Here is a 26,370-nt window from a genome sequence, read left to right as displayed (position 1 = left end):
TTCAAAAGTCTTCTAGCTTGTTGTGGGTGGAATTTGGTGTTCTATTTCCTACTTTTAATTTTGGGGTGACTTCCTAGAGAAAAAGGAGGCAAGACCTTATAATGGAAGGTCCAGGTGATTGTATTCACTTCAATTCTTTACTCCTTTTCTTTTGAGAAGTTTGCGAGACTCCCAGTTTCCTAAGGTCCAGAATAGAGCACTGACAGAACAAGAGCTGCATGGATGTTACAGAGCACAGTACAGTGTAGACTTCTGACTCTGTTGTTTAGTAGCCATGTGTCCCTTGGTAAGAAACTTAACTCTTCTGTGCCTTAGTTTTCTTCAATTGTAAAATGGTAGTAATAGTAATAGCCAAGGTTTTATGGGCATCCACTTTATGAGAGGCACTATTCTAAGAGTGTTACATGTATTAACTCATGTAGGTTTCATCTGTATCATCTCCATTTTACAGACAAGGAAAGTGAGGAAAAAAGTTGTTAAATAAATATCAGAGTTGGTATTCGATCCTCAGCTATCTGTTTTCAGGGCCCGTGCTTGTCCAAAATAATCCTTCTGGTATTCATTGCCTACCTTATAGGGATGTTTAGAAGATTAAAACAATAATGTACATCAAGAGCCAAGAACAGTATTGCTATGGTTTGGACGTTTGTCCCCTCCAAACCTAATGTTGAAATTTGATTCCCAGTGTTGGAAATGGGGCCTAATGGGAGGTATTTGGGTCATGGTGGCAGGTCTCTTATGAATGGATTCATGCTTTCCCTCAAGGGTGAGTGAGTTTTTACTCTATCAGTTCCTGTTGAAAGCTGGTTGTTTAAAAGAGCCTAGCACCTCTCCCCTTTCTCTTGCTTTCTCTCTTACCATGTGACCTCTGTACATGTGGCTCCCCTTTACCTTCTGCTATGGGTGGAAGCAGCCTGAGGCTCTCACCAGATGCAGATGCCCAATCTTCTAGCTAGGAGAATCACGAGTCAAATAAACTTTTTAAATTATAAATTGCTCAGTCTTGGGTATTCTGTTATAGTAACACAATATGAATTCAGACAAGTGCACAGGGTAGGTAAGAAGTTGCTTTTTTTCCTCCCTAACTTTCTTCTTCTTGTTTGTAGTCCTTCTCCCCCTTGTTCTTCCTGTATTCATAATCTCTCATGCTGAGATAGGTGGAAGTGATGGTTTAACTATTTTGTTTGACAAGTTAAAAATGTCCAAAGTAACTTCAAACAGTTGAAAACACTTCTTTCTTCTGACAAAAGTTTAAAATGCTGACATTTGTATTGGAGATAAATTAGAAAATGAAAATAAAACTTTATCTTTCCATTTTTATGCCAGTCTCCAAAAATGTCTTAGGGAGCTAAAGGTGGGGTAGAAGGAAAAGAATCGATCACTGATGACATTTAGAAGCAGCCATTGAAACTCTGAGGAAGTGGATCTTTGATCCCTTGGAGCCAATTTTTTGAGAGAAAGGAGGAAGACGAAGAGTGGTGCTGGGTATCAAGACTACGCTCTAGAATAGTGGGTGCTGTCTACTGACTTCCTCATGGTACCTGCTTCTGGGTTCCAATTCCGAACTGACCATGAAGTGGGGATTTGGTAGCCAACGGTTGTCAGTCATTCTGCCCGCCCTTCACGTTCTCCATGTGGTTGCGTCTCTCTCATTCTGCAGACATTTTCTTAGAGAAGAAGGCATAAAGGAAATAAAGATATTTTACCCCGAAGTATATTTCTTTGACATATTTTGAAATGGCTGCCACAGAGCCAGCAAACAGAAGTGGCCTTGCACAGCTGTCTTTTGTGGGGAAAAATGTGCATTTGTAGAGAATCTCCATTAATGTAGCCTGGCCTTTTCTATGCCTTTCCCAGATCTAGGAAAGACTGAGAGTCTGAAACCTTTACAAGTCTAAAGAGACACACTTACCATTTATTACATCTGAAGGAGTATTCATCTATAAAGCAAGTCCACCTTTGCCAGCCAAGCCCCTTATTTCTCTCTCCTATAACCTGTCTTACCACTAAAAACCTGTTTTGGGGCATTCTCTGAGTCCACATACTTTCTATAATCTCAAGATGGGATATAAGCTTCTGTATATTGTTGGGTTGAGTGTTCATTCTGATGGCTACTGTGTATACATGTTAAATAAATGTGTATGCCTTTTCTCCTGTTAATCAATCTGCCTAATGTCAGTGATTTTTTAGAAAAACCTTAGGGAACCAAGGGCCTGTGGCCCTGACAGACACTAGCTGAAAAATGGACTAATTGGTTAGTTTGTATATAAACTTTCTTTTCAAACAGTGAGGAAGAGATTGGAGAGAGGGGCCAAGAAGGGAAAGATAGGTAGATAAACAGAGAAAGAGAATGAGACCAACTAGTCTCTGAACCATAATTTCATATTTCCTGCTACAGAATGTTAGATATAAGTTCTAAATTTCTCTTCAAAGAATCGATATGTATGCTCAATTCTTTGCCTTCTATTTTTAAACTTAACTTCCTCCTAAAGCAACCTTTTTCGATTACCTGCTCCACCCTGACTCATTCAGATTACCTGCTACCTGCTCTGCCCTGTCTCATTCTCCACCCTGCATAACCATTTTTTTCCCCGCCAAAGCACTCACCCCATCACTCTCTTTAAATTAGTCAATCAGAATTAGTTTAGCCTGTGCAGTCTAAGCCTAACCAATAGGGGAACGACACAGCAGCAGGGGCCACGTGCGTCAGGGATAAGAAGCCCTTCCCCTCCCTTGTCCAAGTGTGCGCTCACCATTGCTCCATCTGTAAGGGTGCACCCTTCTATAGAAGTAACTTACCTTACTGAAAATTAAAAAGAAAATTTTATATTCAAGTGCCAATCCTTTTGTGGCACCGAAACTTTATATATAACAAAAATCTGATTGGTTTGGCTTTGGTCAGGTGTCCACATGAGTACAAACAAAAGTGTTCAGGTTGACAACAAACCTGCTGAGGGAATAGATACTCTGAGAAGAGGGACTTGGGCAGAGGAAAAACTGATTTGTGGAAAGAATGACTGGCATCTATTAGACACTAGATTGCCATGACAGGTCCCGCTTCTGGTAACTGGGACCATGATGTGGTAACGCACTCTTCACTCCAGATAGTGACTGAGGAAACCAGCATCTCTAGTCCTGCCTCTAGTTCCCAAGTCAGCAGTCTCCAAGCCTGCCCACCTGCTGGTTTGGATTCCCAGGGTTGAGGTCCATTTGCTGCCAGCTTGATGCAGACTGTTTGCCTTGGCAGTTAGTTCCTCTTATTGGTTCCCAGGCCCTCTTCAAAACAGGGGCTTGCCTGACATGTTGACTTTCTCCTATCTCTGCCAGTCAGTTTCTCCCCTGAGTGCCTTTCCCCAGCAGCAAGGCACCGTCTATCAGACTTCAGCCAAAGTCACTCAAAAATCCTGTTCTGGAGGCAGAGGAAGGGCACTTACATCCACCACTTTCCAAGTCATCCCAGTCTATTTTCAAAAAGGGAACCAAACAATCTCGGTGGACATTTCATCCCTAAAAATCATTCTCCAAGGAAAGTTCAAAGATGGGCTGTTGTTTAGAGATCAATGAAAAAGAGATGGAATTTAAATATTAAGAAGAAAGCTCTTGCCTTCAGGTAAAGCTGACATTTGCATAATAACGAGAATGACTAGCCAGATGGAATTGAGAATCTGACTGGAATCTCAAATCCTGGTGAGGGAAGATTCATTTGCCTGAAATGGCAGTGGGAAATATGCTAATCAGGGGTTTGCTGCTGTCCATCACATTCAACAGATTCTGAGACAAAGAAATAGAGAGAGTTCACAAACAGGAGGTGATACAACTTGACATTAAACTTAATTTGGTTTGTTTTCCCATCAGCCCCTGACAGATGTGCAATTGTGGAAGTCTTTAAAGGGGGTGGGGGAGAATGATTGCCTTCTGTCAGAACTGTCTGACATTGTCATCCCCAGTGCTGTCATTGTCATTATTGTTATTGTGTTAGAAACAACAGGAGGGAGGGAGAGGAAACCCAGAGTATGACTCAAATCATTATTGAAAAATAATGGGAACATCTTCAAAGAAAAATAAAAGGAGAAGAAAATAACGACTCCAAATAAATAATTTTGTGTCTTGATGATTAACAGAGGGAAGAATTGGTACCTGAGTGATAGAATCAATAATTTAGAAGACAGCTCACCTTAGAAATTGAATTCCCCGAGGGAGACAAGGTTATGATAGCCTGACCCAGATTTGAGCCTGGATTCTTTTATTTTGAGGCAACAGAAGCTACTCTGGGGGAAGATGGAGGAAAGTTGTAGGCCAAATTCTAAGATGGTTCCTGTGATTTCCTCTCCTTGGTGTTAAGCCTTATATAATCCTCTTTTTTTGGGGATAGGCAGAACATGTGGCTTGCTTCTAACAGAACTGTTTCCATGATTATGTAACATTGCATGACAAACGTGACAGGATTTTGTAGATGTAATTAAGGTCCCACATCAGTTGACTTTGAGGGAGATTATTATAAGTGGGCCTGACCAAATTGGATGAGCCCTTCAAAAGAGGGCTTAGGCCTTCTTTGAAGTTGCAGACTCCAAGCAACAGAGACTGTCTCTCTCCATTGCTTACTTCGAGAAGCAAGCTGCCATGAGTACAGCCACAAGGAAATTACTTCTGTCAACAATCCAGTGGAGCTTGGCAGCAGATTCTTTCCATGCTGAGTTCACAGATGAGACAAAGCTCAGGTCAACATCATGATTTCAGCTCTGTGAGACCCGATCAGAGAACTTGCTAAGCTGTGCTTGGACTACTGACCCACAGAAACTGTGAGATAATACATGGGTGTCTTTTAAAGCCACTGAGTTTGTGGTAATTTGTTACAAAGCAATAGAGCACTAATCCAGACTTGAGCCCAGATTTTCAATTTCACTTTTTAGAAAGTCAGTTGAAGCAAGGCTACGTAAGTTAGCTCTTCTGGTGGGAGGGGCAGGGCAATGAGGATCAAGAATGCAGGTGTCACATACACATTTCCACAGCCAGTTAGATGCCAATCTAGGCTCTTCTTATTTGTGAGTATGTCTCTTCTTATTTGTGAGTATGGATGACTAGTATGGCCTCGTCTCTGATTCCAAAATTACCACGAGATTGGGAAGCCAGTCTTCCTAATCTTTTCAGTGGAATAACTGAAAAATGTTGTCCATCCAAGTCCATACTTTTAAGGCAATGACTAAACTCAAGTTAGGGCTGCATCCATCTCTTTATCCTTAAGTACTCTGTTTCTTGTTGCTCAATGTTAGTTCAATTCAATGGAAAACATTTGTTGAGCATTTACTGAATTAAAGGTTTTCTATTGGGGTGGGAGCAGGAAGTGGGGTCATTATTAATAATTATAAAGCACAGAATCAAAAAGTCAAGCATTTCCTGCAGAAATTTCCAAGTTTGTATGATACACGGCCATCTACTCTAGTAGCTATTACAGAAGGCAGATTGTCAAGTGTTATGTCAGATTGTCAAGTGTTATAACAGATAGCAAAGGGCTGTGACTCCACAATTTTCTGGTTGCGTGACCTTAGGAAAATTACCTACTTGAGCTTCATCTGAAAGATGGAATTAATGATAAAGATAACAATAATGTTATTAATAACATGGTTTTGAGAACCAAATGAGCAAAAAATACTTGACATACATGGCATATAGTAAGCTCTCAATATGTGTTACTATTATAATACAGTTTATGAGGGAATTATTAGGGAAGACTTCCTGTAGGAAATGATCTTTTAATCAAGCCTAAAACTGTTGCTAGGTGTTTTATGGGGAAAACATGAGAAGATTCCAAGCAAAAAGACCACCAATGATCAAAGACTCAGAGGTGGAAAGAAGATAATTAGTTGGGTGGACAGTGACTGCCTGCGGTCTATATCACACCTTCCTTCTCTCCCTCTGAAGAACTCAAATGTCTATTTCTTTCAGACCAGAGCTTGACAGGCACCTTCTTAAGATTTTAGAATAGCATAGATGCTGGCCTCCAAATCCCCACTGATTTTATCCTCTTTAACACTAACTGGGATTTGAACCCTGAAACTCAGGGGAATAAGGATATGTGTCTGGTCCACACTTTCAGAGTGGCATAGCCTTACCTCAGAGGGCCTAGTTAGTAAACTGAAGAGTATGTAGGCTCCAGCTTCTCCAGCCTTTGGAGATGGGCACACCGAAGAGGCCCATTAGTGATTAATTTCAGTTAAAAAAAATCTTACGTAGCTCTGCAAGGCCAAGTATGCCAGGGTAGGTTTTTTTTCTGTCTTCATCTTATTTTCTTTCTCTCCGCATTCTTAGAAGACAAAGCAAGGAGGCAGAGACTTATAGTAATACATCCAAATCATATGAAACAAAGGATCAATGTTACCACAAGAAAGCGCTTATAGATGCTCCACTTTGAAGACAATGAAAACTTTACATCTCCCCTTAAAAATGGCAGGAGACACTTATTAGAGTGGACCCAAGAACCTGGGGTGAGGACAAAGAGCTAGAGGGTAGGAATGAAAATGAGAAAGAGAAGGCAGGTAAAAGAGTTCTCATATACTCATATAAGGTAGATTGTGTGTGGGATGAAGGGCAAATTGATGGCAAAGTGGAGCAATGATTTTTCAATCTCCTGAACCCTGAGATTGTTAATCTATGTCCCAATGTGGACTTGACCATGTTTTCCTTCAGCATCGTCAACAAAACTCTGGGGTTAATTTGGGGAGTGGGTGTTGAAATTGCATGAGACTTTTGCTATGGCAGGGTGTTCAGCCTTTTCACAAGCACACAAACATTCCTGAGTGAATGGGAAAAATGGCAGCTTCTGATTTCCAGGAACCAGTTCTGCCCTAAGTCTCAGTGCTGGTAAACCAGTTCGCAACACAAAGTCTAAGACATTGGGGTCAGATTGATGCTCACTGTGGCTGATGTTGTTGCTGGTTTTGTTTGTTGAACATCATCTGGTACTTACTTCAAAAATTATACTTAGAAGACTTGTTATTTGCAAACAGGACACCCAGAATGCAGAGTATTGAGGTTTGGATATCTATCACTGAGGCAGAGTGGGTCTATACTAGTTAAACCCCCAATACTCAGGTTGCTTGTTTTTCTACAGGGTTGGGTTTCAGTCTCTTCTCTCAGATCACTTATTACAATTTATAACTTCTTTATTTATTGCCAGTCTTCTCCAGGCTGTGAGTTTCTTGGGGGCTAGTCTTGCGTGTCTGGTCTGCTGCTTTATCCTAATGGTCCAGCACAGGGCCTGGTACTGTCAATGCATATTTGTTGAATGAATGAACGCATTTTGAGGACACTTCTGTTTGTGCATCTCCAGCATTTGTGAGGTTGATGGTTTGTGTTCAGGAACAAGGGGTCACTGTGTGTTTGTGTTGATGCTTCTCTTCTCACTGGGCATGGCTGCCTTTTTCTTTCTCCCCATCCTCTGATTCTCCATCCTCTCACAGATGGTTTTACTGTCCTTCTCTATAGCTTGCCACATGGGTAGACATGTTGTTGGAGAGATAGAAGGTGGTAATCACTTTAATGTTCACACCTGTTCTACCTCTTTGGTAGGAGGTACAGAATGACCTGTCTGTTCAGCAAAGAGGGAGAGAAGTATTCTCAGCAGCTGAAGTGGGGTGGGAGTAGAGGAGATGCCCACTTTTGGTTCTGCAATAAGTCTTAAGTGCTGCAAAGTTCATCAGCCAAGGCACCATGGCCTTAGAGTTGCTCAGATTGGACATTATGTAACATTTTCCAGCAAAAGAAGCCCCCCGGTCTCTCCTGGATGACTTGTAAATTTCCCTTGTGGACTTCAGTTGTAACTCAGTGAATGTACCCAAGACTTAACTAACATTTTCCTGTATATATATGAGCATATATTAATCATCTGCTGTTTGAAACCTAAAGTATCTCTCTCATATGACACCTAATATATGCCAGGTCTTCTCACAAGTCTGGATAAAAGTAGAATAGCACTCTGATGGTCCCAGGAACCAGACCAACGGGGGAGCAGGGACTCAGGCCCAGGCCTTCCTACTGCAGAGCCTTTTTTTTTTTATGAATGGATAAATTATGGTGCCTGCTTGGAAGTTGTACTGGTTGTTGTGGCTGTATAAATATTTGTGTGTCAATTGTGCAGGGGGTCGGGGGCAGGCACTGTTCCAGTGATGTGTTGGATGCCTGACCATCTTTTTTCCCTCTGTGATATAATGTCACTTGTCATTTATAATTAAAGCTATCACTTCACAACAAACAAAGTCATTCTGACCAGCAAGAGACGATTGGAAGGAGTACTCTTCCCTACAGAACACCAAACTGGCACTGAGCTGTTCGTCATCATTGTTTTCATTGTCTTTCTGTGGTTATTATGTTCATTATTAATAATGATGATCATGATCATTAGGCCTAGGAAGAAAATAATGATAAAATGTCTCTAATTACGCATTATAAATACAACATGTTCTTATCATTATGTTGTATAGTATAAATTATAATCATTATAATCACTATAACAATATAAACTTCTGCTTGAGTTTTTCTTCTGTATGATCAAAGCATTTGAAGACATGATCTCGTTAGCCTTCGTGACATTCTCTCAGAAGGAGAGCAAGTCTCAAATTACAACCCTGTCTTTTGGTGTAAATATGGACTGAAGTGGGTGTTGTAAAGAACTCCAGAAACCCAAAACAAAATGTAGCCAAATAAACAGTGAGTAGACACACAGCAGGAAGATGTGTCTGACATGCCATAAAGTCTGAAATGAAAAGGATTTCTGAAAGTTCAATTCTCTTACTTTCACTGTGCATTTTGTCTCTGCCATTTCCCAGTTGTGTGACCTTGAGAAATTTGCTTTGCCTCTCTGAGCACAGTGATTAATAGTGCTTTATTTTCCTATTCCAATTAGAGACAGTACATATGTTCTGTTCCTACCCCCACTTTCAGTTTAATGAAATGACTCAATGCAGCCTGAAATAAGGTCCCAGCCTGGGAACTTTTGGGAGGAACTGAGTCTTCGACCCAGCACCTGGCACAGAGCTTGGTGCATGGTTGGTTTGTGCTTAATGAATGTCAGCTGAATGACTAAAGATATAAAAGGAGACTGCTTTATTTAACTTATAACCAGGGGAAATTTTAAGTAGATTTATTAATTTCTGGCACACGAATAAGCTGCTGAGATGCCTGAAATCAGAGCTAATCTGCCATCTACCCTAGTCAACTGCCACCCCTGGGATCTGACTCCCCTACTTCTCTCAACCCCACTGGGCAGGGACCCAGGGAGGCAGCCTGTGGCGGCAAAGGAGGTCTGTGGGCTGTAGCCATACTAGTGAAGTTGGCCTATTAATGCCATTCTCACAACTGTGAGCCTGATGGGCTGTGCCTCTGCTCATCAGCTGTGTCTCCTCCACTGTGACTACAGCTCTTCCTTTAGGGAGTTTCTGTTTCCTTCAAGGCCATCTTTGAACCGAGGCTCATTCTCTAACTTGACTCTTCCCAGAGATAAATGTTATACAGTGTGACTTAAACCTGAGCTTTCAGGATCTCCTGTTTGAGGAATCCTGAAATTGGCTGAAAATGGGATGGTCTCTTCAGTATTCCAGCATCCCCCTGTTCTGTATGATTCACACTCCAATTTGCATCTAGGAGGGATTTGCTGACAAAAAGTAAGCTCTGTCTTGTCTCAATTATTAGAAAGTCCTCATTAGTCGTACAAATTAATGAACTCTTAGTTGTCTTTTAAAATACTATTCATGAAGTCTCAGCACACTGGTATCTGGCTTCTAATGCCCACAGCTTCAATGACTATTATCAAGGCAACTAGCAACTTCCTAGTATTGTCACATCCAAGGGACATTTCCAGACATGGCTATAAGTCCTGTGCAATTGTCCATGCTCTTGCTTTCCCCTTCAGCAGTGATCTGAGGCCATGTGTTTGAGGTGGAAGCAGCTGGGTCCTCTTGGAGGAGAGGCACCAAGGAGAGCTGATCACCACATGGGGCTTTGCCTTAAGTGATAAATAAACCTCCATTATGTTAGGCTACTGACATTTGAGTTTGTTTGTTATGGCAGCTAGTGTGTTACACTGACTACTGTGGATACTGACAGAGAAATTCCTGAAAGGTGGGAGGTTGAGGAATGGCAATTCAAGGGAGGGAGACATTATACACATGGTGGGGCTATACTATTTTACTCCTCCATTGTTCCCTTTGATAGTAATCCCAAACATCTGTCTAGAGGTTCACAGCTTGCATTGACATCCTATATGACTCCCGCAGATGAAAATGGAGGAGAATGATGTCTCAGGAGGACCAGAGTCAGGCGCAGCACACTCTCCACCAATTTTTCTGCTGTGCCTCCATCCCACCCATGTGCTCACACTTCAGCTTCTCTGTAAGATACGCGGCCATCAGTCATGTCCCTGATCTTTGCCTATGGGACTAGGCAGAGGTATGGCGGCTGGGACCTGCAGAGTGGATGTGTGAGATGGCTGTAATTCCGGGCTAAATGAATGCTCTGCAGGCTCCTTTACTGGTTGCCAGCTCTCGGCTTTGTGTGCTGGAAACATCTTGAACAAAATGTCATGGAGAGCATCTCGGCAGTGTCCTGCTGACTGAGGACCTGGGACTGCCGAGGCTGCCATCTGCCTGCGGCCTCTCGGAGGTAATTATATCAGAGTCTCTCAAGGCCTGGAACAAGGGGGATGTCAAATGCACTTTCCTTTCTCTAGGAAGGTAATTTTCATTGTCTCAGCTCACTTGGAGCTGCATATCCTTGTGGTCTCCAGGTGTGAGAGAGGTGCAGGGAGAGAAGAAAAGGTGTCTGGGGAGAGACAAGGAAAGGGGGCACAGTGGGAGGGGAGGGCAGGGGTGGGACAAGAGGTGGGGGAAGAGTAAGGGAGGGGCTTACTGCTATTAAACCCAAAGAGGGGCATATATGCTAATTTTGGTAACTTTTAATTAAATGATAGACTGGAAAAATTCCATTATTATTACTGCTCAGCTTTCTGACTGTAGTGGCTTAATGTCTTCTTTATTAGTGTAATAGTCTGAAAGCATTTTCTTTCTTCTTCTATTGCTAATTTGCATTAGGAAAAGGAAATGTGTCTAATAGGCCTTTGAAAGAAAATATTTCCAAAATTTGCTGAAGATGGAGTTTTTGTACTTTCTCCCTCTGCCTCTCCTCCTGTTGCTTCTTGTTTGAGTGGGAGGAAAGGTGGGTGTCGTTCTAAAATGAAGGATGATTGAGATTCTCATCTGGCAAGAGAAACACAAAGCAAGTCCTCTTAAGACACCTTTTTTAAAAATGTGGGATTACTTTAAGTCACCTTTCCTGGGATCTGGGATTTATGGGCTCCTTTGATTTGGGGCAGCATTCAGGGTTCTCTGGAAGGAGAAGGGGCAACAACATCCTTTTCTTATGAATTTTTTATATAAAAAGTCTAGGGACCACCCCATGAGGTTACTAGAGGGCTGGGCAACTGTCTAGATACCCTTGGGTCAGGTAACAAAAGGCTTGTAGACAGTGAAAAATATGCTTTGAAACTTTATTTCCATTGTTTTCACAGCAAGTCTACAAATCAGATTTTATTTTTAAAATCATTTTACATTTGAAGAAATTGACTTGTATGAAGGAAAAATGGTCTATCCAAAGTTGTCTATAAGTAGGCTGATGAACTGAAGACAGTTCTGGGCAAAATGGTATGAGTTGGTCACCCGACTAGTAAGTTCAATTCTGGATCTTCAGATCCAAGGACAGGATTCTTTCTTGTGTTTCACAGCTTCCCTGGTCTATGCACTATTTTAGTTGCTGTGTTAATTGGCTTTGTTTAGACTTCTATTATTTTGCACATGGATACTAGCTGCCCTACCAGTGGAGTAATATGGCTGATTTAGAGCTACACAGGAGAATGAAGAAACCAAATATTAACAATCTTGCCTTGTGCCTTTTGAAAAATTGCTTTGGAGAAGTTGCTCAGTTTATTGTTCAAAACATGCTTGGAAATCCCGTGTCTTGGGATTCATCACTAGATCCAGTTTCTAGGGCCATTCAGGAAATGAAGTCTCATTATTTTGCAGTTCTGTGTTGTGACAAAATTACCTTTTAGTAATTTGCCTCTTGTTTCACCTTTCTTGCTCTTCTAGTTTTGGCCAGAAAAGAATTTCTTGCCTCTCTTTTTCTGTTATATTATATGTTATTATTTCTGTACACAAACTTGTTTGAGTGGTTATGTGTCTATAACAATAGAAAACTTGGTTGATTGTAAGTGTGGATGGTGCTTAATGACCAGCAACATGGTTTAATAAGCAAAGGAAGTAACCCATTGAATACTGAGGACACTGCATACTAGTATCATGTAACATTTGACAGAACATTATTCAAATATAATGTAAAATTGACAAGAATTCAGGATTTGGTTAGTAAAAAGTAAGCATTGTTGTAGTATCATAAATGAAACTCCAAGAAGGTTTTAGAAAAGACATTCCATAGGATGAGGGAAGTAGAATCATAATCACAGAATGCATATCCTGGCAACAGACTAAACATTGGTTATTTAATTTTAAAAAAGCCAGTGGGAAATATGAATTCCTCTTTAAATTAGTAGATACATTCCAAAGGCCTGTAAAAGAAAGCTCAGAAAACAAAGAATATTAAATACTTTTGCCACTCAAGAACCTTTTATCTTTTATCATTTTTTAGACTCACATTTTTATGACGTGCATAAATCAAACATGATTAAACAAATTGCAATTTTTTTAAGATTAGAAGTGGTCAAGTATTAGCAATTTTATATGTTTCAACCTAACATTACTATTTCTATTTTGCTGAGGGAGAAATGGAATAAATAACCGATACAGAGTTATTGAGTTTGGATTTGTTGGGGAAATCAGGAAAGGGGGCTTTCAAGCCCTTCTGATCCCCAATACTGTGTTTTCTTTTTTGAAGCTATAGTTCTGGTGGCTGGTATGGAGCAGAAACTTGATAAATGTGTGTGGTAGTTTAGAAAAAAAATAGCCCAAGTGTGTTGACACTGTCCCATCAAGAGGTAGAGTTTATGTTCTCACTCCTTGACTCTAGACAGACTTGTGACTACTTTGACCAATAGAGTATGATGGAAATGACACTATGTGAGTGCTAAGAGTAAGTCATAAAAGACCATGCAGTGTTTACCTGGTTCTCTTGGAATGCTCAGTCTTGTAACACTTGTGAATTCCAGTCATCATGCTGCGAGAAGTGCAAGCCACATGGAGAGACCACATGTGAGGACTTCAGTTGACAGCACTGGTGGAGCCCAGTCTTCGAGTCATCTCAGCCCAAGTACCAGGCATGGGACTGAAGAAGCCTCCAGATGTATCAGCCTCCAGCTGTTGGAGTCTTCCCTGCTGAGATTCCAGACACTGTGGAACAGAGAAAAGCCATTCCTGCTATGTTCTGCTTTAAGTCCTGACCCATAGCATCTGTGAGCTAATAAAATGATTGTCGTGTTAGGCCACTAAGTTTGTGGTGCTTCATTATACTGCAGTAGATAAGTGGAACAACATGGACAGGATGTGTACTTCTTGTCTAGGAGGTTGAGCTTCATTCTCAGTTACGAAACCTATATGGGTGCCCGAAAGTCATTTGAGTTCCAGCCCACTGCTCTCCCTACCCACTGAAGCTCATGCTTGCTGTTAGCTGTGCAGGAACACTAACCATGGGTATCAGAGTGACACTGGCCGTAATTGGTTGGATGATCTGAGAGACCTGAGGAGAGTTTCTGCCTAGTGTGGAAATCCCCTCCCACAGACACTCAGGTTCGTCAAAAACACCTTGAAGAATGTCCTCTCAATTCTGGATGCTGCTGGAATACCGAAGAATTCTTCACATGTGCATCTATGTTCATTTAAAAATAAGTTTTAAAATATTATTTATGTATTATTTTAAAAAATTTTCGAGAAAAGGTCCCATTCTTTCACGCAGGTGAGAATACACCAGCATAATTATGGCTTACTGCAGCCTTGACCTCCTGGGCTCAAGCAATCCTCCCACCTCAGCCTCCTGGGTAGCCACCACGCCTGACAAATTTTTTTGTTATTTTTTTTGTAGAGATGGGGTTTTGCCATGTTGGCCAGGCTGGAAAAATATCTTTTAAAAGGAGTAATGCATATTCATTATATCATGAACTCAAAATACAGACATATTCAAAGAAGAAAGCAAAAAACATCTATAATGACATCCAACGACACATGCTGTTAACAACTTTCAAACTTCCTTTATTGAGTGTAAATCATATGACTCATTTGTATATAATGTGATGCATAACTATAATAAAATTCACGAATATATATATTATATTAACATAATGGGATTATACTATCTATATTATTCTATGAATATATATTATATATTAACATATATTAACATAATAGATTATACTATCTTTATTATTCTATACATTTCTTTAACCCAAATATTGTTGAAATTGTTTTGTGCCTCTGTATAAAGCCCTAATTTATTTGTACTGATTGCATAAGATTCATTGTTTGATTGTAGTTTATTGCTTCCCTTGTTGATGGATATTTACAATTTTCTTACTTCTGTTGTAAAAATCATGCTGCATCACCGTCCAGTGATAGTACCTCAGTGGTTCAGGCTGGCTGTTGGTTGTTGCAACCCCTTGTCTGTTGCACATCTCAGTGACATTTTTAATAGGAAATGTCTTTACTTCTCTCCCGCTCCTTCAACACACACACACACACACACACACACACACACACACACACACACACATGCACGTGCACACATCAAGGAATTCAGTGGGAGAACACACACAAACACACAGGGAAATCCCACAGAAGTCAAAGATGGGATTTTGAGATTAGATACTTTCAAAAGGGAGCGAGTTGTTGCCTTCTCAGATTTTGTACAGGGTTGCAACATCTGCTCCTCTGACGAAAGAAATATTTAAAGATGCTGTGGAAACTAGGTTAGGCCAAACTTCCCTCACTGTTGAATTTGTAAATATATCCCCTATGCTTTTTTGTAAATGCAAAATGTCGGCATAAATGTGGAATAAAAATGGGCTGGTTAGCCTGTTCCTTTAGGTTCTATAAAATGGAGGAAATAAAATGGAAACTTAAAATGGTGTGTTCAGGAATGAAGCTCTTCCTTTTTTCTTTTTTTGCCTTCAAGCAAAAGGTAAAAAAGAACTGCCTTGCTTTTTGTTAACTGCTTTTTAAAAAATCAAGTTGCTTTTTGTTAACGATTGTTAGAATCAGTAGCTTAGGCTTTTTCTGGCATTCTTTGCTGGAGTATTCTGCAAACCTTTCACGAGACAATATCAATGTTGCTCAGAAGCACTTGGAATTTGGGATTTCTCTATGATGAGAGAAAAGAGAGCTGAAAGGGTCTGTCTCCTTTGCTATAGTTTGGACTTCATTTGTTACCTTTCCAGCTCCTCACGGTATTTCATAGCTTGAGGCATTAACTTAGAACTGGGTGAGTGGCTCCTTTTTGATGAGAAGGGAAGTGTGGAGGAAGTTAAGAGGTTGGGGAGCTAAGCTTAGGTTTTGTTGTCAGTCTATTAGGTTAGAAACTCAGTTCCATCATTTACTTACTGTGATACCTGGAGTGTTATTGAACCTCTTTGAACCTTAGTTTCCTATTTTGTATGATGCAGATGGCACGGAGTCTGCTTTGTGAGGAATGTCGGTGGTAAACATAAAGTGAGTGGCACATCATAAACATTCACAAATGTTAGTTTGTGTCTCTGACTAAGACCACCATTTTTTTTTACTTAATTAAAATTGATTTTATTTTATTTATTTTTATTACACTTTAAGTTCTGGGATACATGTGCAGAAAGTGCAGGTTTGTTACATAGGTAAACACATGCCATGGTGGTTTGCTGCACCCATCAACCCATCATCTACATTAGGTATTTATCCTAATGCTGCCACTCCCCTAGCCCCCAACGTCCCCCAACAGCTCCCGGTATGTGATGTTCCCCTCCCTCTGTCCATGTGATCTCACTGTTCAACTCCCACTATGAGTGAGAACCTGCGGTGTTTGGTTTTCTGTTCATGTGTTAGTTTGCTGAGAATGATGGTTTCCAGCTTCATCCATGTCCCTGCAAAAAACATGAACTCATCCTTTTTTATGGCTGCATAGTGTTCCATGGTATGCATATGCCAGATTTTCTTTATCCAGTCTATCATTGATGGGCATTTGGGTTGGTTCCAAGTCTTTGCTATTGTGAACAGTGCTGCAATAAACATATGTGTGCATGTGTCTTTATAGTAGAATGATTTATAATCCTTTGAGTATATAACCAGTAATGAGATTGCTGGGTCAAGTGGTATTTCTAGTTCTAGATCCTTGAGGAATCGCCGCACTGTCTTCCATAATGGTTGAGCTAATTTACACTCCCACCAACAGTGTAAAGCCATTCCTATTTTCCACATCCTCTCCAGCATCTGTTGTTTCCTGATTTAAAAAATTTTTTTTTATTTTTTCCGAGATGGAGTCTTTCTCTGTCACCCAGCCTAGAGTGCAATGGCAGAGTCTCAGCTCACTGCAACCTCTGCCTCCTGTGTTCAAGTAATTCTCCTGCCTCAGCCTCCCAAGTAGCTGGGATTACAGGCACCTGCCACTGCGACTGGCCAATTTTTGTATTTTTAGTAGAGGCGGGGTTTCACCATCTTGGCCAGGCTGGTCTGAAACTCCTGACCTCATGATCCACCCAACTGGGCCTCCCAAAGTGCTGGGATTACAGGCGTAAACTGCGCCTGGCTGAGACCACCATTTTGAATATCACATGTAATGAGTCAGAGAAAATGATGTTCACTGGAACTCGCCTGAGAAAGTGAAAGGTGTCTCTGAAGGAAAGGATTTTCATGAGTTTAGAGTGGCACTATGCTATCCCTTTTCCCTTGCCCCAAGGAATTAGGGTATATTCTAAATCGATTTCATTTGGGTGATACAAGAGATTTTGTTGGTTGTTCAGAGATGTTGAGAGATCAACCAGGAGATTGTGGGAGGATGTGAGCTCTCTGAGGTAACTCTCTCCATGTGTCACCCCTGGTCTTCGGGAAGTCCCTCCAATTCATGAAATGTACTATTTTAGTGGTGTCTTTCTTTTGGAAACTGGTGAAGGGATTGAGGGTGCTGCGGAATTAAAGACAACCAAGGGCCAGGCATAGCGGCTCATGCCTGTAATCTGAGCACTTTGGGAGGCCAAGGTGGGAGGATTATTTGAGGCTTGGAGTCCAAGAGCAGCCCGTGCAACATAGCAAGACTTTGTTTCTAAAATAAAATAAAATGAAATGAAATAAATGAAATGAAATAATGAAATGAAATGAAATGAAATGAAATGAAATGAAATGAAATGAAATGAAATGGCTGAATGTAGATGCATTCATCTGTGGTCCCAGCTACTCAGGAAGCTGAGGCTGGAGGATTGCTTGAGCCCAGGAGTTCGAGTTTATGGTGAGCTGTGATCATGTCACTGCACCCTAGCCTGGGCAACAGAATGAGACCCTGCCTCTCAATAAAAGGAAATAAAGAAGACAGAGATTCAGTGGCAATAGAAGCAGGAGGAAATGAATCTTTGACCTTGCAGATGTTGTGGGAAGACTGTTAACAGTCAATGGAATTGGGAGTCAAGAGAAGTTTAACTGAATCTCTGAGTGGCAAGAGTCAGGAGAGGTTTAACTGAATATAGGTTAGGTTTTTCTTTTAAGGTTGCGCATACTTGCGATTAATGTTTCTATTTACATCTTTTTCAGATACTGGTGCAAAACTGACTTAACCATATCACTCAAAATCTTTGAGTTTGACTTTTTTGCCTTCCAGATAGATTAAACAATCCTTTGGCCTGCCAGTATTTTTATTACCTTGTGAAATGTTTACTGGCTTTCCCCACAAATCTTGGTGCCTTACTCAGAAGTAACATAGCTGGTAGCAAGGATAGGACAGGATTTGATGAAATCTACAGTCAAAGCAAGAAATGTTCTAGTTTCCCCAGAATACAATTTCTTTCCATTCTAACCCACTTTTCCCCTGGATCTTGGGCTTGTGCTTATCTACATGTCTGCATTATTATGCATTTTACTCTATACAAGCTTTTCTGTTCAAAGACACAGGCTGTAAATAAAAAACTAGAATTGGAATATAAAGCTTGGGCATAGACTCTCCGGAATCAGAGCTAGAGAATAGATTTCAGGTGGAACCAACCAGTAAGGGAAATATTGTAATAAATATACATAGATGGCCAAATTGCTTGTTTCCTCTTCGGCTTAACTATATGCAGTCTGCATTGCTTAATGATGGGAGTATGTTCAGAGAAATGTATCATTAGGCAATTTCATCATTGTCTGGACATCATAGAATGTACTTACACAAACCTAGATAGTGTACCCTAATACACACCCGGGCTGTATGGTGGAGCCTATTATTGCTTCTAGGCTGCAAACCTGTACAGCATAATCCTGTTCTGAATACTACACGCAAGCAATTAAAACACAATGGTAAGTATTTGTGGATCTAAACATATCCAAACGTAGAAAAAGTGCAATAAAAGTACGGTATCATAATCTTATGTGACCACTGTCATATATGTGCTCCATCTTTGACCAAAATGTTGTCATGTCATATATAACTGTATATTCAACTACCTGTAAATTTTATTGATATTAACAACTTTATTATGGTAATTACTAGAAAGAGGATTAGCTTTGTGCTAAGCCATGCATTAGAGTCCAAACACAGACTATGCATGTAATAAATCAAAGTGTCCCTTAAAATATTGTAGAAAAATAGTTTTATTATAAATAACAATATAACTCATGCATTTGTAGTTACAGCTGGTAATAAGGATATAACTAATATTGGACACAGGTTGATAAACTATGGCTTGGCAATTTCAGAAAAAAGTGGCTGGAATAGTAATAGGAATGATCCCTTTCACTAAGATATTAGGGGCCCTGCAAGTGCTACTGAATGCCAAAGCTATTGGCCAGAGAAAATTATATTGAGGAAAAGAAAATGAATACTTTTGAATACCCATTAAGTTCCAGATACTTAAATACATATAGACTCCTTAAATACTCCTAATCTTGTGATATAAGTATTATCATTTTCACAGATGAAGACTTTGAGGGTAAGAGAGGTTAAGGATTTGTCTTATCTCAAATGGCAAGTGAATGCAAATGATGGATCTAAAATTCAAACCACATCTGTTTAGCTCCTGAATGTATTCTCTTTCCATTAGTCAGACCTCTGTAGGGTTAATGAATTTGATTCCGAAGATGTTTTGCTTTAACACCAATATAAGGGGTAAAACAAAGGAGTTATCCACAAGTCAATAAATGAGAAGTTTCAGCTCACATATTTTGGCAGTTGGCAAATGCCCATCTTCCATTGCTTCTCTGGCTTTTAGAGAGAAAAGAATACATTCACAAATGTAGTGAAAAGAATGGGACTTGTCAAGGTGTTTTCAGACACAGAATGCTGAGAATAAAGACAATGAGTTGGAGATATTAAAAAGAGACAGCCTGACTTCTTAGGGAGGGTTTACAATGTCAATGCACAATCCAAGGGTCTTTTCTTTCTGAATTCCCAAACTAAACTTGTCAGTGCCCCAGATCTGATGAGCCTCAGGGAACTGACTAATGTTTAGAATAGAGATTTATTTATTAATTTACAAACAAAGCTTTTATTTGCTGGGAACATAATAATGGTGCCCATCACCAAAGGACGTTTTTCTTGGTACTAAGGTAATGGTGCTATCGACTTTGTAACCTGAGGTTTATTAGTGAATAGATTCAGAAGAAATGGAATTAGGTAACCACGTGGGTCTTTCTCCAGTTCACAGAAGAGAGTATGCCACTTTAGTGACCAGAACATTCTCATATGGTAGATAACTGCTACAACATTATTGTTCTTTGGTTCCACATTTCCTAAACTCCACATAGTTCTTACTTCTTTTTTAGATTCATTAATTTAATTGTTTAAACTACTGATATAAAAATATACACTCTAGTAACCTTAATTGGATCCCCATAAGCCCTCTTTAGTATCTGGAATGTGGAAAACTCAAGACCATTAGATACTTATGTGCATTATCAATCTCCTCCATTAGTATAAATCTCAGGTGCTACACATATTCCAAAGTCTGATGCTGTCTTCTTGTAGTCATCGTGTATATCAACTATAGGCACATCAAGCCTCTCTGAACAGTCTGACCTGGCAATCAGCTTTGAAATAAGATTAGGAAACTCATTGGCTAGAGATTGTTTATAGGGAAAGAAAGTTAATATAAGACAAATTTGTGAAACTATTTCTGTAAATAAGAGTTAAAGAAGAAATGAAATCTAGAGGGAGAGACTGACATGGCATTTTATTTTGGTCAAGAGAAAACACAGGAAGAAATATTTCCTGGGAGAGAAGCTGTGTTTCAGATATATCATTTTCATTAAGGATGGCAATAATTGGAAGGACCCATGTAAATTAAGCCTTATTATTTTTAGACATATTTTAACAATTTCTTTTAAATCATCCAAGGGTAATATGGCATGGTTGGAATTCTGCTTATCCAAATTATGGTTGTTCTTTATGTAATTGACATATATCTAATGAGCACTCACTATATACAAGGTGGGTGTTAGGCACTATGAATAAACAGAATAAGATGGTCTCTTTTTTATGGGACATTTGCTCTAAACCCCATACTAAAATATTCACACAGCAAAGGGTGATTTACCACCAAAGGCCATAAATGGGTAACACACCCCACTGTTGGAAAGGGTTGTGAAAATATTTTGGAGGTCAGAAGCTGTGTAAAGTAACATTAAGTCAGGTTAGGGAAGGTAATCGGTGCTATTTACCTCCTAGAATAGATGGGGTATTCCCTTCAGGCACAAGTCCTTGCTAGGGTCCTTAAGTTTCCCAATAGGTTCCTACTTTGAATTTGACTACCTGTGCAGAGCCACATGCCTTTCACTCACATGGTCACATAGATGCCTGTGTTCAAGTACTTTCCAGGAGTGCACTCTGGAATTTTAGCTGTCCAATAGTTATTAAAACCATTACCGAGGAAAGCAATATTCAGCATGTATTTCGTAAAGGATATGCAATTAATTTTTTTTGAAATGTATATATTTCCTTCCAGACCCAAGAGAGCTATGAATCTGGATTGAATGATAATGGTGTCCTCAAAGATTTGTACTATAAGGGAATCATGAGCCTATGTTGAGGAATATTGAGAAGCAGCATTAGAAACACGTTGTGGGGCTGTGGAGAGAATAAGCATGAGGATGTCTTTTATTATATAGTGCAAAACATGGACAAAAAAATCTATTGAGTCTGTTGCTTCACCAATAGTGTAGCCTTGTTCACTGATGACACTATATCTTTAACAATTTCAGGGTTATTTGTCCCTCCATGATGGTATGAGCAGGAGAAGAGAGAGTAGTGGAAAGTGAGATCTGCTACTATTGTGAATTGGTCACTATATGAAGGGACATAATCATTAATGACAAGAGACTTAAGATGAAGAAAATGAATCGAAATGAAGTTATTTCTTCTTACCAGATATGACTTAATTAGTACAGATCTGCACTGTCCAAAATAATAGCCACTAGTTACATGTGGCTATTTATATTAACATTTCAACAAAGCAAAATTAAAGTTAAAATTTCAGTGCCTTGGTTATAGTAATAATACCGCTGGTGCTCAATAACCACATGTGACTATTTGGCTACCATACTGGATAGCACAGATACAGAATGTTTCTTTTATTGCATAATGTTCTATTGGATAGCACTAGTTGAGATAATAACAAGGAATGAATGACCCAAGCAGTTAAATCAGTGGTCCATTTTGTAGAACAATTCATCAGGATGTTTTATACCTCTTCATACTTTGTTAATCTCATTACTTTATTAGTGCTTTGATTGGAGCTAGTACAAATGGGTCACATTTACTCAATTATTTTAGAATAATATTTTCTCATCAATCAAATACATGAACTCACATTTATACTCACTCTCTCTCTTTCTTTCTTTCTCTCTCTCTCTCTTCCTTCCTTCCTTCCTTCTTTCCTTCCTTCCCTTCTTCCCTCCCTCCTTCCTTCCCTTTCTTTTCTCTCTCTTTTTTGCTTTCTTTGCTTCTTTCTTTTATTGGCTTTGTAGAATATCCAAATTTAGTACATCAGCATAGACTTGCAATAAACTGTAGAAAAATTCTAGCTAGAAAAGTTGATTGAAGTTAATAGTTGAGGGAGTCTTTTGAATACTTTGCAGATTTAAACTCTTCCTATTCATTTGTTTTCTATTAGCACAAATAACCAAGAATTAGTTGTAGTTTTTATTAAAGAGAAAAATTAAGTAAGAGACTGACAAACAGATGGGGAGGACAAAGACGGGGCAAAGAGAGATAAGCGGATGAATCAAAGGAGAGACATTTATTGAGTGCATTCTGTGAGTATTATTAGACTAAGTTATTCCTTTAATACTTAAAAAACCCATTGAAATAAATGTTGTCCTGATTTTATAGATGAGAAAACAGACTCAGAGAGGGATTTCAGTTGCTCAGTGTTCATACGACTGTAGATGATAGTGCTAAGATTTGAACTCAAACTTTCTGACTTCAAGAATCGTGAATATTCTATTCTGTCAATATCTAAGCCTTTATCTTTTTTCCCCAAATCACTGACAGCAAACTCTCCATGTCTTTTTGTTGTCTTATATTTTCTTTTGCTTCTTATTTCTTCTTTGAATTGTTTTTATTCAAGAAGTTTTCGTCTTCTTTATTTGAAAATAAAGAGTAATGTGTCAGGAAGATTTTTTACCTGTTTTCTAGAGTAAATCTTTTCCTGAATTGTATTTTACTTGCTTTTTGCTCTTATAGCTCTTCCAATTTTTATTGGAATATTTATGCAATGACCCGTGCTGTTTTATTTCTAATTATTATTTATCTTTTTTAGTGGGAGTGATTTTGTTTGTCTTTAATTTGCTCACTTAACATGTGGGAGTGGAATGAGAGGAGGGAACTAAGGTAGCAAGTTACCTCTGTTTGATCTCCTTGTCTCCAAACTCCTTCTCATTAAATCTGCTGCATTTTCTGTTCTCATGGACACATGTTCTTTCAAATTTTGACATTCCGATCTTCAAAGCGAGAAGTTTAGTGTAATTTTCAGTGAAGCTGAAATTAAATCTTGTGATTTAATATGAACAATATATACATGTATTCTTAAAAGCATAATTTAATGAAAACAAATGCCCATTACCCAGTTTAAGAAACAATCATTTTCAGAACCTTAAAATCTAATGAAGCTTTTTTAAAAATCCCATTCCTTCCTTACCTCAGAGAACCCAATCTCTGGTTATCATCTCATTGCTTCTCTTTATATTTTTATAATGCATAAATATTTCCCTAAGTAATACATCAAAGTAAAAATATACCTAAGTAATATATCTATATTTATGTATAGATATATTCCCCAAGTAATATACCTATATCCCTAAGTAATATTTGGTATTGTTTGCTATGAACTTTATGTAAGTAGACCCATGCTTCTGTGATTTGCTTCTTTCACTCAACATCATCATTTTGCATTTCCCACATGTCGATACATAAAACTGTAGTTTTACATTGCACATATGAATACATTGCATGAATAAATCACTTCTTTATTCATTCCACTGTTAATCAACATTTGAAGTGCTTCCAGTGTTTCTCTTTAAACTGTGGACTATACTCTCCTGAGCAGTTTTTCAGGTCTCTATTTGCAAAAACAATCTCTTGCTAGACATTTTTTTGAGATATACTTAAGAGGAGAATCACTGGGTCATAGAATGTGTCATCTTCAACTTTATTAGATAATGCTAAACAGTTTTCCAACATAATTGTACCAAACTATAATCTCAGCAGTAGGTGAGAGAGCGTATTGCTCCACATCTTTGTCAAATTTTGGCATTGATAGGCTCATTGAAAATCAGTTGACTGAGGGAACTTAGGGGACGGATCAATAGGTGCAGCAAACCACCATGGCGCACGTGTACCTATGTAACAAACCTGTACATTCTGCACATGTATCCCAGAACTTACAGTAAAAAAAAAATCATTTTCTGCTTAAAAAGTGTATATATATATATATATATATATATATATATATATATATGTGAAAATCAAGTGACTGTTAACCAAAGAGTTTATGTCTAGACTCTAAATTGTATCTGATTGAATTATGTGACATCTTTGTGGTAGTACCAGGCTATATTGATGGCTATAACCTTGTAGAAACTTTTGAAATTGGCTCTACCTACTTTGTTCTTCTTTTTAAAGGTTGTTTTGGCTACTCTAAGTCACTCGACTTTTAGTATCAGTTTGTCAATTTCTGCAAAGAAGTCATCTGGGACTTTAATGAAGATTACATTGAATCTTGTAGATAGATTTTGGGAATATTTATTGCCATCTTAGACAAATAGTCTTCTAATCTATGAACATGACATGTCTTTTCATTTATTTATGTCTTTTTCAGTTTCTTTCAACAGTAACTTTTAGTTTTCAGAGTATAAGTTTTACACTTTTTGTTAAATGTATTAAGTATTTTTCTTTTTGATGCTCTTGTAAATGAAATTGCTTCTTTATTTCATTTTTGATTGCCCATTGTAAGTGTATAGAGATAGAATTTGTTATTGTGCATTCATTTTTTGTCCTGTCTACTTTTCAAACACTTTTCTTAGTTCTAGTAGTTTTTTTAGTGAATTATTTAGGATTTTTTGTTTGTAAACCATGCCATCTGCAAGTAGAGATAATTTTAATTCTTCCTTCCCAGTATGGATGTCTTTTATTTAATTTTTCATCTGATTACACTGGCTCTGACCTTTAGTACAATGTTAGATAGATGCTGTGGGAGTGGATATTTTTGTCTTGTTCCTGATGTTAAGGTGAAAGCATTGTCTTTTACCATTAAGTATGATGTAAACTGTGAGTTTTTCACAGGTACTCTTTATCAGATTGAGAAAGCTTCCTTCTACTTTTAGTTTGAGGGCTTTTATCATGCAAGTACTTTTTCTGCAACAGAAAAATGGTCACATTTAAAAAAATTCAATGACCTGACATTACATTAGCTGATTTTCAGATGCTAAACCAACCTTACATTGTTGGGATAAATTCCATTTGGTCATGGCATATAATCCCTTTTGTATGCTGAATTCAGATTGTTATTTTGCTGAAAGTCTTTGCATCGATGTTCATAAGAGACATTGGTCTGTAGCTTTCTTTTCTTGTGATATCTTTGGTTTTGGTATCAGGGTACTATTCCCTTTGTCATTGGCCATCAAGAATTTTACTAGGACATGTCTGGATATGGATCACTTTGTGTTTATCCTACTTGGAGTTCATCGAGCTTCTTAGATATGTAGATAAATGTTTTCAGCAAATTTGAGAAGTTTCAATCATTATTTTTTCGCATATTCTTTCTATCCCTTTTTCTCTCACCTTTCCATCTGGAACTCCTATTACACATGTATTAGAGCACTTAATGATGTTCCACAGACCTCAGAGGTTCTATTCACTTTTCTTCATTCTTTTTTCTTTCTGTTTCTCATACTGGATAATCTCAATTGACCTATTTTCAATGTTTCTGATTCTTTCCTATGACAGCTTTAATCTGTTGTTGGGCCTTTTTAGTGCATTCTTCATTTTAGTTATGGCACTTTTTCAACTCCAGAATATCCACTTGGTTTTTAGAACACTTTCTGTCTGTTTATTGGCATTTTCTGTTTGGTTGGACATCGTTCCCATCCTTTGCTTTAGTTTTTAGATGTGTTTTTCTTTAGATCTTTGAACATGGTTATAATGGTTGCATTGAAAATCTTTGCCTCTGAAGTCAACTTTTGGATTTTTTTCACAGGCAGTTTCTGTTGCATACTTTTTTCTTATGTATAAGTCACACTTTCCTGTTTCTTTGCATGTCTCATAATTTTTTGTCAAAATGGGACATTTTAGATAAAATATCGTAGTACTTTTGGATACTGATTCCTTTACCCTCTCTGGAACTTTTCATTGTTGTTTGATTGTGTATTTGATTAGGGACTTGCCTGGACTGTTTTAGTGAAGTCTATTTCCCCACAGTGTGAAGCCTCATCGATGTTAATGAGGGGTTTGGGCAAAGATATTCATTCGTTAGAATATCACTGTTTTATTACTCATAACAGTTTACAAATGCTGGATTAGGAGTGTTGTGGAAATGTTGACTATGTTATATGTAAATATCTTAGAGAAGGAATAAATAATTGAGAAAAATAACAGACACTCTGGCTAAAAACATAAAATATAAGAAGAGAGTTTCTAAATAAAAATCCTTCTTGAAGTAGGGGGCCCTGTACATGAGGG

General features: G+C 38.6%; 1 long non-coding RNA gene across 6 annotated transcripts in view; it reads left to right on the top strand.

Annotated features, from left to right (window-relative positions):
- The window catches only part of LOC105470920 (uncharacterized), a 290,539-nt gene extending 277,052 nt beyond the window's left edge, over window positions 1–13,487 (top strand). For all 6 annotated transcript variants that reach the window (XR_011619563.1, XR_011619564.1, XR_011619562.1 and 3 more), the window contains one exon: window positions 13,208–13,487. This is a non-coding gene — a long non-coding RNA (uncharacterized lncRNA). The remainder of the gene's footprint in view (window positions 1–13,207) is intronic.
- Window positions 13,488–26,370: the final 12,883 nt, after the last annotated feature.

Source organism: Macaca nemestrina, chromosome 2 (genome assembly GCF_043159975.1).
Source record: "Macaca nemestrina isolate mMacNem1 chromosome 2, mMacNem.hap1, whole genome shotgun sequence".
Taxonomy (NCBI): domain Eukaryota; kingdom Metazoa; phylum Chordata; class Mammalia; order Primates; family Cercopithecidae; genus Macaca; species Macaca nemestrina.
Note: the sequence above shows the minus strand (reverse complement) of the source record. Positions and strands in the feature narration are given on the sequence as shown.